This window comes from Trachypithecus francoisi, unplaced genomic scaffold, assembly GCF_009764315.1.
Source record: "Trachypithecus francoisi isolate TF-2019V2 unplaced genomic scaffold, Tfra_2.0 Lachesis_group6, whole genome shotgun sequence".
Lineage (NCBI taxonomy): Eukaryota > Metazoa > Chordata > Mammalia > Primates > Cercopithecidae > Trachypithecus > Trachypithecus francoisi.
The window spans coordinates 88,259,800-88,273,766 of NW_022681471.1; positions in this window are offsets into that span (position 1 = coordinate 88,259,800).

Genomic DNA, 13,967 nt, shown 5'->3' on the forward strand with positions numbered 1-13,967 from the left:
ATTTTGGCTTTTGCTGCCGTTGCTTTTGGTGTTTTAGACATGAAGTCCTTGCCCATGCCTATGTCCTGAATGGTACTACCTAGATTTTCTTCTAGGGTTTTTATGGTATTAGGTCTAACATTTAAGTCTCTAATCCATCTTGAATTAATCTTCGTATAAGGGTAAGGAAAGGATCCAGTTTCAGCTTTCTACTTATGGCTAGCCAATTTTCCAGCACCATTTATTAAATAGGGAATCCTTTCCCTATTTCTTGTTTCTCTCAGGTTTGTCAAAGATCAGATGGCTGTAGATGTGTGGTATTATTTCTGAGGACTCTGTTCTGTTCCATTGGTCTATATCTCTGTTGTGGTACCAGTACCATGCTGTTTTGGTTACTGTAGCCTTGTAGTATAGTTTGAAGTCAGGTAGCGTGACGCCTCCAGCTTTGTCCTTTTGACTTAGGATTGTCTTGGCAATGCGGGCTCTTTTTTGGTTCCATATGAACTTTAAAGCAGTTTTTTCCAATTCTGTGAAGAAGGTCATTGGTAGCTTGATGGGGATGGCATTGAATCTATAAATCACCTTGGGCAGTATGGCCATTTTCACGATATTGATTCTTCCTATCCATGAGCATGGTATGTCTTCCATTTGTTTGTGTCCTCTTTGATTTCACTGAGCAGTGGTTTGTAGTTCTCCTTGAAGAGGTCCTTTACATCCCTTGTAAGCTGGATTCCTAGGTATTTTATTCTCTTTGAAGCAATTGTGAATGGAAGTTCATTCCTGATTTGGCTCTCTGCTTGTCTGTTACTGGTGTATAAGAATGCTTGTGATTTTTGCACATTAATTTTGTATCCTGAGACTTTGCTGAAGTTGCTTATGAGCTTAAGGAGATTTTGGGCTGAGACGATGGGTTTTTTTTTTTTTTTTTTTTTTGAGACAGAGTCTCGCTCTGTCGCCCAGGCTGGAGTGCAGTGGCCGGATCTCAGCTCACTGCAAGCTCCACCTCCCGGGTTTACGCCATTCTCCTGCCTCAGCCTCCCCAGTAGCTGGGACTACAGGCGTCCGCCACCTCGCCCGGCTAGCTTTTTGTATTTTTTAGTAGAGACAAGGTTTCACTGTGTTAGCCAGGATGGTCTCAAACTCCTGACCTCATGATCCACCCGTCTTGGCCTCCCAAAGTGCTGGGATTACAGGCTTGAGCCACCACGCCCGGCCCTTTTCTCTTTTTTTTTGAGACAGAGTTTCGCTCTTGTTGCCCAGGCTGGAGTGCAATGGTGCGATCTCAACTCACCGCAACCTCTGCCTCCCAGGTTCAAGCAGTTTTTCTGCCTCAGCCTCCCGAGTAGCTGGGATTACAGGCATGCACCACCACGCCCGGCTAATTTTGTATTTTCAGTAGACACGGGGTTTCTCTATGTTGAGGCTGGTCTCGAACTCCTGACCTCAGGTGATCCGCCTGCCTCAGCGTCCCAAAGTTCTGGGATTACAGGCGTGAGCCACCTGGCCGACAACCTGATTCTAAAAGTCATATGGAAATGTAAACAAAACAAAACAACTTTGAAAAACAAGAACAAATTGGAGGACCTGCACTTCCTGACTTCATGACTTATTATAAAGCTACAATAATCAAAATATTGTGGTATTTGTGTCAAGACAGCCAATTATATCAATGAAAGAGAATAGAAACTCCAGAAATAGACCCACATGTATATGGTCAATTGATTTTTGAAAAAAGTGCAAAGTGCAGACTGGATATTCTTTTCAACAAATAATGTTGGAACAACTGGATAGCCATGTGCCCCCCCCAACTTCTTTTTATCTTTTTTCTTTTCTTTCTTTTTTTTTTTTTTTGAGACGGAGTCTCGCTCTGTCGCCCAGGCTGGAGTGCAGTGGTGTGATTTCGGCTCACTCCACCTCCCGAGGTCAAGCAATTCTTGTGCCTCTACCTCCCGAGTAGCTGGGACTGCAGTCGCGTGCCACCACGCCCGGCTAATTTTGTATTTTTAGTAGAGATGGGGTTTCACCGTGTTGGCGAGGCTGGTCTCCAACATCTGGCCTCAAGCAATCCACCCTCCTCAGCCTTCCAAAGTGCTGGTATTACAGGATCCCCGAAATTTTAACACTCATTGCCTCATGGGGGAGAGGATCGACTGAGAACATCTGGGAAAGAACTTTCCGTGATGTAAACATACTTTTTTTTTTTGAGACGGAGTCTAGCTCTGTCGCCCCGGCTGAAGTGCAGTGATGCGATCTCAGCTCACTGCAACCTCCGCCTCCTGGGTTCAGTGATTCTCCTGCCTCAGCCTCCAAGTAGCTGGGATTGCAGGCGCCCGCCAGCACGCACAACTAATTTTTGTATTTTTAGTAGAGATGGTGTTTCACTGTGTTGGCCAGGCTAGTCTTGAATTCCTGACCTCGTGATCTGCCCGCCTTGGACTCCCAAAGTGCTGGGATTACAAGTGTGAGCCACCGCACCCTGCTGATGTAAACATTCTATATCGTGATAGGGGTAGGAGCTACTTGAGTGTATTTTTTTTCTCTTTTTTTTTTTTTATGAGACAGAGTCTCACTCTGTTGCCCAGGCTAGAGTGCAGTGGCACGATCTTGGCTCACTGCAAGCTCCGCCTCCCGGGTTCATGCCATTCTCCTGCCTCAGCCTCCCAAGTAGCTGGAACTATAGGCGACTGCCACCACGCCCGGTTAATGTTTTGTATTTTTTTAGTAGAGACGGAGTTTCACCATGTTAGCCAGGATGGTCTCGATCTGACCTCGTGATCTGCACGCCTCGGCCTCCCAAAGTGCTGGGATTACAGGCGTGAGCCACCGTGCCCTGTTGAGTGTATTATTTTATCAGGCTGCTGTGAATTTTGATTTGTGAATTTTACTGCATGTAAATTTTACCTCAAAAATGCCTGTAAACAATGGGTTGGGTATGCTGGCTCCCACCTGCAATCTGGGCATTTTGGGAGGCTGAGACAGGAAGATTGCTTGAGGCCAGGAGTTGGAGACAACCTTGGGCAACATAGCAAGGTCCCTGTCTCTACTATATATATGCGTGTGTGTGTATATATGTATGTGTGTTTGTGTATATATATGTATGTATATACATTGTGTGTGTGTGTGTGGTGTATATATATATATATTTTTTTTTTTTTTTTTGAGGGTCTGACTCTTGTTGCCCAGGCTGAAATGCAATGGCGCAATCTCGGCTCCGTGCAACCCTTGCTTCCCGGCTTCAAGTGATTCTCCTGCCTCAGCCTCCCGAATAGCTGGGATTACAGGTGCCTGCCACCATGCCCAGCTAATTTTTGTAGTTTAAGTAGAGACGGGGTTTCACCATGTTGGCCAGGCTGGTCTCGAACTCTTGACCTCAGGTAATCTGCCCACCTCGGCCTCCCAAAGTGCTGGATTACAGGCACGAGCCACCGTGCCTGGCCTGCAAAAAAACACTTTTTTTTTTGAGATACAGTCTCGCTCTGTCGCCCAGGCTGGAGTGCAGTGGCGTGATCTTGGCTCACTGCAACCTCTGCCTCCTGAGTTCAAGCGATTCTCCTGCCTCAGCCTCCCAAGTAGCTGGGACTACAGGCATGTGCCACCACGCCCAGCTAATTTTTTGTATTTTTAGTAGATACAGGGTTTCACCGTGTTAGCCAGGACGGTCTCGATCTCCTGACCTCATGATCCGCCCGCCTCGGCCTCCCAAGTGCTGGGATTACAGGCGTGAGCCACCGTGCCCTGTTGAGTGTATTATTTTATCAGGCTGCTGTGAATTTTGATTTGTGAATTTTACTGCATGTAAATTTTACCTCAAAAATGCCTGTAAACAATGGGTTGGGTATGCTGGCTCCCACCTGCAATCTGGGCATTTTGGGAGGCTGAGACAGGAAGATTGCTTGAGGCCAGGAGTTGGAGACAACCTTGGGCACATAGCAAGGTCCCTGTCTCTACTATATATATGCGTGTGTGTGTATATATGTATGTGTGTTTGTGTATATATATGTATGTATATACATTGTGTGTGTGTGTGTGTGGTGTATATATAATATTTTTTTTTTTTTTTTTTGAGGTCTGACTCTTGTTGCCCAGGCTGAAATGCAATGGCGCAATCTCGGCTCCGTGCAACCCTTGCTTCCCGGCTTCAAGTGATTCTCCTGCCTCAGCCTCCCGAATAGCTGGATTACAGGTGCCTGCCACCATGCCCAGCTAATTTTTGTAGTTTAAGTAGAGACGGGGTTTCACCATGTTGGCCAGGCTGGTCTCGAACTCTTGACCTCAGGTAATCTGCCCACCTCGGCCTCCCAAAGTGCTGGGATTACAGGCACGAGCCACCGTGCCTGGCCTGCAAAAAAACACTTTTTTTTTGAGATACAGTCTCGCTCTGTCGCCCAGGCTGGAGTGCAGTGGCGTGATCTTGGCTCACTGCAACTCTGCCTCCTGAGTTCAAGCGATTCTCCTGCCTCAGCCTCCCAAGTAGCTGGGACTACAGGCATGTGCCACCACGCCCAGCTAATTTTTTGTATTTTTAGTAGATACAGGGTTTCACCGTGTTAGCCAGGACGGTCTCGATCTCCTGACCTCATGATCCGCCCGCCTCGGCCTCCCAAAGTGCTGGGATTACAGGCGTGAGCCACCGCGCCAGGCCACAAAAAATTATTTTTTAATAATTAGACAGGCATGGTGGCATGTACCTGTAGTCCCCACTACATAAGAGGCTGAGGTGGGAGGATCGCTTGAGTCCAAGAGTTTGAGGCTGCAGTCAGCTGTGATCACACCACTGCACTCCAGCCTGGGTGACAAAGTGAAACCCTGTCTTAAAAAAAAAAAAAAAGGGGGTCTGGGGAGGCTGAGGCACTAGAATTGCTTGAACCCAGGAGGTAGAAGTTGCAGTGAGCTGAGATCGTGCCACTGCACTCCACCCTGGGTGACAGAGCAAGACCCTGTCTCTAAAAAAAAAAAAAATCTGTAAGCAAATATTGTACTCTGGTAAGTAGATTTGCTTTTGTAGTGGTATGGGTTAGGCAATTCTGAAAATTCCTTTGTGTAATCTAGGCTTGAGGAAATAAGTAATTAGGAATAATGGGAGTTAGATTACTTACTAAAAGAGTGACAAATATGGATGGGGAAAACAGAAGTAGTTACCCTGAAGTGTTGAATTGGAATTGGAGGTATCAGGATGATCTCATGGTTTTATATATAGACAGAGAAAGAGAGTTATGTTGTGAGGAGAATCAGTGTGTGTGTCTGTGTGTGTGTCCCACGTCTGTTCACTGAGAGGGCCTAAAACAGATATGTCTCTAGCAATGAGCAATAAACACATCTAGGCTACAGATTTGGTTTCATTTTCATTTTTCTTTTCTTTGTTTCATTTTATTTTTTTCTTTTGAGATGACGTCTCCCTCTGTTACCCAGGCTGGAGTGCAGTGGTGTGATCTCAGCTCTCTGCAACCTCTGTCCCCCAGATTCAAGCAATTCTTGTGCCTCAGCCTCCTGAGCAGCTGAGACTACAGGTGCACGCCACCAAGCCCGACTAATTTTTGTATTTTTAGTAGAGAGAGGGTTTCACCATGTTGCCCTGGCTGGTCTCAAACTCCTGGTCTCAAGTGATCCACCCACCTCGGCCTCCCAAAGTGTTGGGATTACAGCCATGAGCCACCGCACCCAGCCGGTTTTTCCATTTTAAATTTTGTCTTGAAATAATTTCGGATTAATAGAATAGCTGAAGCTGGCCCAGTGGCTCAGGCCTGTAATCCTAGCACTTTGGGAGGCTGAGGCAGGCTGATTGCTTGAGCTCAGGGGTTCGAGACCAGCCTGGGCAACATGGCAAAAACCCATCTCTACAAAACATACAAAAATTAGTTGGGCGTGGTGGTAGATGCCTGTGGTCCCAGCTACTCAGGAGGCTGAGGTGGGAGGATCACTTGAGCCCAGAAGGTCGAGGCTGTAATGAGCCGTGTTCATGCCACTGCACTCTAGCCTGGGAGACAGAGTTGAGACCAAAAAAAAAAAAGGCTGAAAGGCGAAAGGCTGGACGCGGTGGCTCATGCCTGTAATCCCAGCACTTGGGAGACCAAGGCAGTTGGATCACTTGAGGTCGGGAGTTCACGACCAGCCTGGCCAACATGGCAAAACCTCATCTCTACTAAAAACAAAAAAATAAAAATAAAAAAATAGCCGGGCTTGGTGGCAGGACCTATAATTCCAACTACTAGGGAGATTGAGGCAGGAGAATCACTTGAACCTGGGAGGTGTAGGTTGCAGTGAGCCGAGATCATGCTATTGCACTCCATCCTGGGTGACAAGAGCAAAACTCCATCCAAAAAAAAAAAAATTAGCCAGGCGTGGTGGCTCATGTCTATAATCCCGTTACTTGGGAGGCGAGGCAGGAGAATCGTTTGAACTGGGGAGGTGGAGGTTGCAGTGAGAAGAGATTGCACCATTGCGCTCCAGCCTGGGCAACGAGAGCCAAACTCTGTCTCAAAAATAAATTAATTAATTAAAAGGCTGGGCATAGTGGATCATGCTTGTAATCTGAGCACTTTCAGAGGCTGAGGCAGGTGGATCACCTGAGGTCAGGAGTTTGAGACCAGCCTGACCAACTTGGTGAAATCCTGTCTCTACTAAAAATACAAAAATTAGCCAGGCATGATGGTGCATGCCTGTAATCCCAGCTATTTGGGAGGCTGAGGCAGGAGAATTGCTTAAACCCAGGAGGCAGAGGTGTCAGTGAGCCAAGATCTCGCCACTGTACTCCAGACTGGGCAACAAGAGCAAAACTCTGTCTCAAAAAAAAAAAAAAAAAAAAAAAAAAAGTTGGCCAGCCCTAGTGGCTCACCCTGTAATCCCAGCACCTTGGGAGGCCAAGGTAGGCAGATTGCTTGAGGTCAAAAGTTTGAGACCATTGCCTGGTCAACATGATGAAACCCCATCCCTATTAAAATGCAATAATTAGCCCGATGTGGTGGCGCACGGCTGTAATGCCAGCTACTCGGGAGACTGATGAAGCAGAATTGTTTGCACTCAGAGGTGGAGGTTCCAGTGAGGTGAGGTTGCACCACTGCACTCCAGCCTGGGCGACAGAGCGAGCGAGACCCTGTCTCAAAAAAAAAAAAAAAAAAAAGACACAGGTGGGATCCAGGAAATTCATGCACAGGCTTCTTTTTTTTTTTTTTTTTTTTTGAGACAGAGTCTCGCTCAGTCGCCCAGGCTGGAGTGCAGTGGCACGATCTCGGCTCACTGCAAGCTCCGCCTCCTGGGTTCTCGCCATTCTTCTGCCTCAGCCTCCCGAGTAGCTGGGACTACAGGGGCCCACCACTACACCTGGCTAATTTTTTTTGTATTTTTAGTAGAGACGGGGTTTCACCGTGCCGGCCTGGATGGTCTCAATCTCCTGACCTCATGATCCACCCGTCTCGGCCTCCCAAAGTGCTGGGATTACAGGCGTGAGCCACCGCGCCCGGCCCCATGCACAGGCTTCTGTATGCTCTGTACCTCCCTTGAGCAAGAGGCTGAAATCCGGAGGACCAGGCAGAAGCTTCCAAGAGTCTCCCTGTGGAGTCATACAAGACTGACTTAATTTCTCCAGCAATGAGTTGTGACAACATGTGCAAAATGTTTTGTACTGGGAAAGCTCATTAGAGACTCAGTGCCCAAAGTTTTTTAGTGGGGACTGGTCACATAGGTACTCTCTACCTAGCACATATCAGAATCCTAGACTCTGAGGGAATGCAGGTGTTCCACATAAACCACATTGTTTCTACAAACAGTTTAGGCACAATGAACCACTCCTGTTTTTGTTTTTTGCGAGAGTCTCGCTCTGCCACCCAGGCTGGAGTACAGTGGCACAGTCTCTGCTCACTGCAAACTCCGCCTCCCGGGTTCAAACAATTCTCCTGCCTCAGCCTCCTGAATAGCTGGGATTACAGGACACCGCAACGATGCCCAGCTAATTTTCGTATTTTTAGTAGCAATGGGGTTCACCATGTTGGTCAGGCTGGTCTTGAACCCCTGACCTCAAGTGATCCACCCGCCTCGGCCTCCCAAAGTGCTGGGATTACAGGCGTGAACCACCACGCCCAGTCACAATGAACCACTCATATCAGTGTAGCGAACTGTTACTAGCCAAATTTCCAGATGCTAGTCAAGGGCTAACCTTGCAATCAGATCTTTCTAAGGATAATAGTCTCAGTCTCTTCTGTACAAAGACATTTTAGAGAAAGTCATTCTCCAAAGACATTAAGAGAAAGTCATTCTCTCTTTTTTTTTTTTTTTTTTGAGTCAAAGTCTTGCTCTGCCACCCAGGCTGGAGTGCAGTGTCACGATCTTGGCTCGCTACAACCTCCGCCTCCTGGGTTCATGCAATTCTCCTGCCTCAGCCTACCAAGTAGCTGGGATTACAGGCGCCTGCCACTACACCCAGCTAATTTTTGTATTTTTGGTAGAGACAGGTTTTGCCATGTTGGCCGGGCTGGTCTCAAACTCCTGACTGCAAGTGATCTTTGTTTTTTATGACGTTGATATCTTGATGAGTTCTTTAGTTGGGGTTTGACTAATAGCTTCTCATGATTCGATTCAGGTATGAATTTTTGGCAGAAATACCACAGAAGTGATTTGTGTCTTTCTCAGTGCATTACATGGGAAAGTACATAATACCAATTTGTCCCTGTCCTGGTGATGCTAAAGGTGACTGGTTAAGGTAGTGTTCTCCATTCTGAAGTTACCCTAATCCTTGTTGTAATTAAAAAGTAAGCCTGGGCAACATAGTGAGATCTTGTCTCTACAAAAAATTTAAAAATTAGCCCTCTGGGCCTGGTGTGGTGGCTCACGCCTGTAATTCCAGCATTTTGGGAGGCTGAGGCGGGCCGATCACCTGAGGTCAGGTCAGGGGTTCAAGATCAGCCTGACAAACATGGTGAAACCCTGTCTCTACTCAAAATACAAAAAATTAGCTGGGCGTGGTGGCAGGCACCTGTAATCCCACCTACTCAGGAGGTTGAGGCAGGAGAATCGCTTGAACCCACCACACCCGCCATCACGCCTGGCTAATTTTTTTTGTAAGAGACGGGGTTTCACCGTGTTAGCCAGGATGGTCTCAATCTCCTGACCTCGTGATCCGCCTGCCTTGGCCTCCCAAAGTGCTGGGATTACAGGCGTGAGCCACCACACCCGGCCCAAATAGTTATTTGCTAATTCCATCATTCCTTGTACATTTATTAGTTGGCATTCCTCTGTGAGAAAGAGTTTTCCCTTCGCCTCCATTTATTTATTTAGATCACTTTGGACTCCTGGATTCTTTTTAATTCAAATTCTTTCAATGTATGGTAAAATAAGATGTTCCAGGCTAATATTGTACTTTCCTTGTCCCAACCCTGCAATCAGCTATTTGTCTAAGGGGCTGTGGTTCCTGTTAGTGGAAAATGGTAATTAGGCAAGAGAAATCAATTACAGCCAGTGTGACTGATTGGAAAACAATAAAGAAAGATATCCCTATTTTCAGATGATATGATTTTGTACCTGGTAAACCCTAGAGAATCAATGATAAAACACTCTAACAATAAAATTATTCAGTAAAATGGAAGGATATAAAATTAACGTAGAGAAATCAATAGCTTTTGTATATATCAACAATAACCAGTGAGAGGATATAAAGACGCATAGTGGCTCACACGTGTAGTCCCAGCTACTTGGGAAGTTGAAGTGGGAGGATCGCCTGAGCCCAGGAGTTCACAGCTGTAGTGTGCGATGATCACGCCTATAAATAGCCACTGCAGTCCAGCTGGGGCAACATAATGAGATCCCGCCTCTACCAAAAAAAAAAAAAAAGAGAGAGAGATAATGATAGAGGAAACCTCGTTTACAATAGCATCAAAGGAAATAATGAGGAAGAAATCTAACAAGAAACGTGAAAAAAATCTGTGTGTGGAACACTTTAAAATGCATCTGTCAAAACCCATTGATCTTTATGGTACAAAAAAAGTTTGTTAATGTGTGCAAAATTAAAAAAAAAAACGCAACCAGGAGGTCAGGGGATCCAGTATGGAATGGAGACTGTGACAACATAATTTACATATTACAAATGTAGGCAAGGGCCAGGCATGGTGGCTCATGCCTGTAATCCCAGCACTTTGGGAGGCCGAGGTGGGCAGATCCCTTGCGGCCAGGAGTTTGAGACCAACCTGGCCAACATGGTGAAACCTGTATATACCAAAAACGCAAAAATTAGACGGGCATGGTGGCACGTGCCCATAATCCCAGCAACTTGGGAGGCTGAGGTAGGAGAATCGCTAGAACCTGGGAGGCAGAGGTTGCAGTGAGCCAAGATCGGGCCACTGAACTCCAGAGCGAGACTCCGTCTCAAACACACACACACACACACACATAGTAGGCCTGGTGTGGTGGCTCACGCCTGAATCCTAGCACTTTGGAAGGCAGATAGATGTGGGTGGATCACTTGAGCCCAGAGTTTGAGACCAGCCTGGGCAACACAGTAAGACTTGGTTTCTACAAAAAATTTTTTTAAAAATTAGCTGGGTATGGTAGCCTGTGCCTGTAGTCCCAGCTACTCGGGAGGCTGAAGTAGGCAGATTGGTTGACCCCAGAAGGTCGAGGCTGAAGTGAGCCGAGATTGCACCACTGCACTCCAGTCTGGATGACAGAGGGAGACCCTGTCTCAAAAAAAAAAAAAAAAAGAAAGAAAAGAAAAAGGCTGTGCATGGTCTTAGCTCACTTCTTTAATCCCAGTACTTTGGGAGGCCGAGGCAGGTGGATCACCTGAGGTCAGGAGTTGGAGACCAGGCTGGCCAACATGGTGAAACCCCGTTTCTACTAAAAATACAAACATGGTGGTGAGTGCCTGTAATCCCAACTACTCGGGAGGTTGAGGCAGGAGAATCGCTTGAACCTGGGACGCAGAGGTTGCGGTGAGCCAAGATTGCACCATTGCATTCCAGCCTGGGCGACGAGCAAAACTCCGTCCACCCTGGCCCAAAAATGTTGTTAATATTCCTAATATACAAAGAGGCCGGGTGCGGTTGCACACACCTATAACCCCGGCACTTTGAGAGGTGGAGGCAGGAGGATAACTTGAGGTCAGGAGTTTGAGTTCAAGACCAACCTGGCCAACATGGTGAAACCCCGTCTCTACTAAAAATACAAGAATTAGCTGGTGGGTGCCTGTAATTCCAACTACTTGGGAGGCTGAGGCAGGAGAATCTCTTGAACCCGGGAGGCAGAGATTGCAGTGAGCTGAGATTGCACCACTGCACTCCAACCTATGCGGCAGAGGGAGACTCCGTCTCAAAAGAAAAATAATAATTAAATTTAAAAAATAAAATAAGAACAGATATTAAAATGGTTCTTGGTGGCATATGCCTGTAGTCCCAGCTACTTGGGGGGCTGAGGTGGGAGAATTGCTTGAGCCCAGGAAGTCAAGGCAGCAGTGAGCCCTGATTGTGCCACTACACTCCCACGTGGGCGATAGAGCAAGACTCTGTCTTAAAATAAAATAAAATATGGCCGGGCACAGTGGCTCAAGCCTGTAATCCCAGCACTTTGGGAGGCCGAGACGGGCGGATCACGAGGTCAGGAGATCGAGACCATCCTGGCTAACACGGCGAAACCCCGTCTCTACTAAAAATACAAAAAACTAGCCGGGCGAGGTGGCGGGCGCCTGTAGTCCCAGCTACTCCGGAGACTGAGGCAGGAGAATGGCGTAAACCCGGGAGGCGGAGCTTGCAGTGAGCTGAGATCTGGCCACTGCACTCCAGCCTGGGCGACAGAGCAAGACTCCGTCTCAAAAAAAATAAAATAAAAAATAAAATAAAATAAAATAAAATAAGTTCGGGCGCAGTGGCTCACGCCTGTAATCCCAGCACTTTGGGAGGCCGAGGCAGGTGGATCGCCTGAGGTCAGGAGTTCAAGACCAGCCTGACCAACGTGGTAAAACCCTGCCTCTACTAAAAATACAAAAATTAGTCGGACATGGGTGGCAGGCACCTGTAATCCCAGCTACTCGGGAGGCTGAGGTAGGAGAATTGCTTGAACCTGGGAGGCGGAGGGTGCAGTGAGCTGAGATCGCACCAATGCACTCCAGCCTAGGCAACAAGAGCGAAACTCCGTCTCAAAAAAATAAATAAATAAAAATAAAAAATAAAATAAAATGAACCTTAAACATATGACAAGGTGGTGAATCTCACTCATAATAAGAGAAACACAAAACTACACTTAAGAGAATGGATAAACAAATTGTGGTATAGTCATACTATGAAGTTTGTTTTGTTTTGTTTTGTTTTTGAGACAGAGTTTTCCCCTCTATCGCTAAGGCTGGAGTGCAGTGGCACGATCTCGGCTCACTGCACCCTCCACCTCCCGGGTTCAAGAGATTCTCATGCCTCAGCCTCCTGAGTAGCTGGGATTACAGTTGTGTACCACCGCTCCTGGCTAATTTTTGTATTTTTAGTAGAGACGTGGTTTCACCATGCTGGCCGGGCTGGTCTTGAACTCCTGACCTCAGGTGATCCACCTGCCTCGGCCTCCAAAAGTGCTGGGATTACAGGCATTAGCCACTGAACCCGCCCGGCCCATACTATGGAATTTTACTCATCAATAAAAAGAAAAAAAAATGCTTATACACAAAACAACTTGGATGAATCTCAAAAAGATTATGGTGAGTGAAAGAAGCCAGACAGAAAAGGATACATCCTGTCTCATTCTATTTGCATGAAACTCTGCAAGAGAAATGTAATCCAGTAACAGAAAGCCAATCATTGGTTACCTGGGGTAGGGGGTGGGGTTTGGGATAGGGTACAAAGGAATCAATATTCCCTATCTTGCTTGTGATGGTGGTTACAAGGTTGTATACATTAGACAAAGCTCAATAAATTGTACCCTTAAAATGGGTGCATCTATATATATAGACAGATCAATAGTGTTATCTTTCAATAAAGTTAATTAAATCAAGAAAGGAACAAAGAGTCCTGGTTGGAAATACTTTTCTTTTTCTTTCTTTCTTTCTTTTTTTTTTTTGGAGACAGAGTCTCGCTCTATCCCCTAGGCTGGAGTGTAGTGGTGCGATCTCGGCTCACCGCAACCTCTGCCTGGCGGGTTCAAGCGATTCTCGTGCCTCAGCCTTCTGAGTAGCTGGGATTACAAGCGCCCACCACCACTCCAGGCCAATTTTTGTATTTTTAGTAGAGACAAGGTTTCGCCATGTTGGCCAGGTTGGTCTCCAACTCCTGACCTCAAGTGAACCGCCCGCCTTGGCTTCCAAAGTGTTGAGATTACAGGTGTGAGCCACCGCGCCCGGCCCTGGCTGGAAATATTTTTCCATAGCAAGGAAATCATTGAAATAAGAAGGCCGGGCGCCGTGGCTCACGCCTGTAATCCCAGCACTTTGGGAGGCCGAGGCAGGCGGATCACCTGAGGTCGGGAGTTCGAGACCAGCCTGACCAATATGGAGAAACCCCATCTCTACTAAAAGAAAAAAAAACAAAAACAAAATTAGCTGGGCGTAGTGGCGGGCGCCTGTAATCCCAGCTACTCGGGAGGCTGAGGCAGGAGAATCGCTTGAACCGGCCAGGCGGAGGTTGTGGTGATTGGAGATCGTGCCATTGCACTCCAGCCTGGGCAACAAGAGTGAAACTCCGTCTCAAAAAAAAAAAAAAAAAAAAAAAAAGAAAAAGAAAAAGAAAAAGAAAAGAAGAAGAAAAAAACTACACTGAGATACCATTTCTTACTCTCAGATCGGTGAGGGTTATAGTGCATTCTAATACTTAATTGAATGAGCCGGTGTTTCACCACCCTGGTTTGTTTTTGTTTTTGTTTTCTTTTAATGTGGCTTTTTCGTTTGATTCACCGTCACTCTTTCCACTCCGCTATTTTTAATTTATTGGTGGCTAAGTCCTTTACCTAACGTGACGTGCAGCATCATGATAATAAAATCATTGTCAAACCTTAAAAAAAAAAAAAAAAAAAAGGCCAAAGGCTTTACAAGA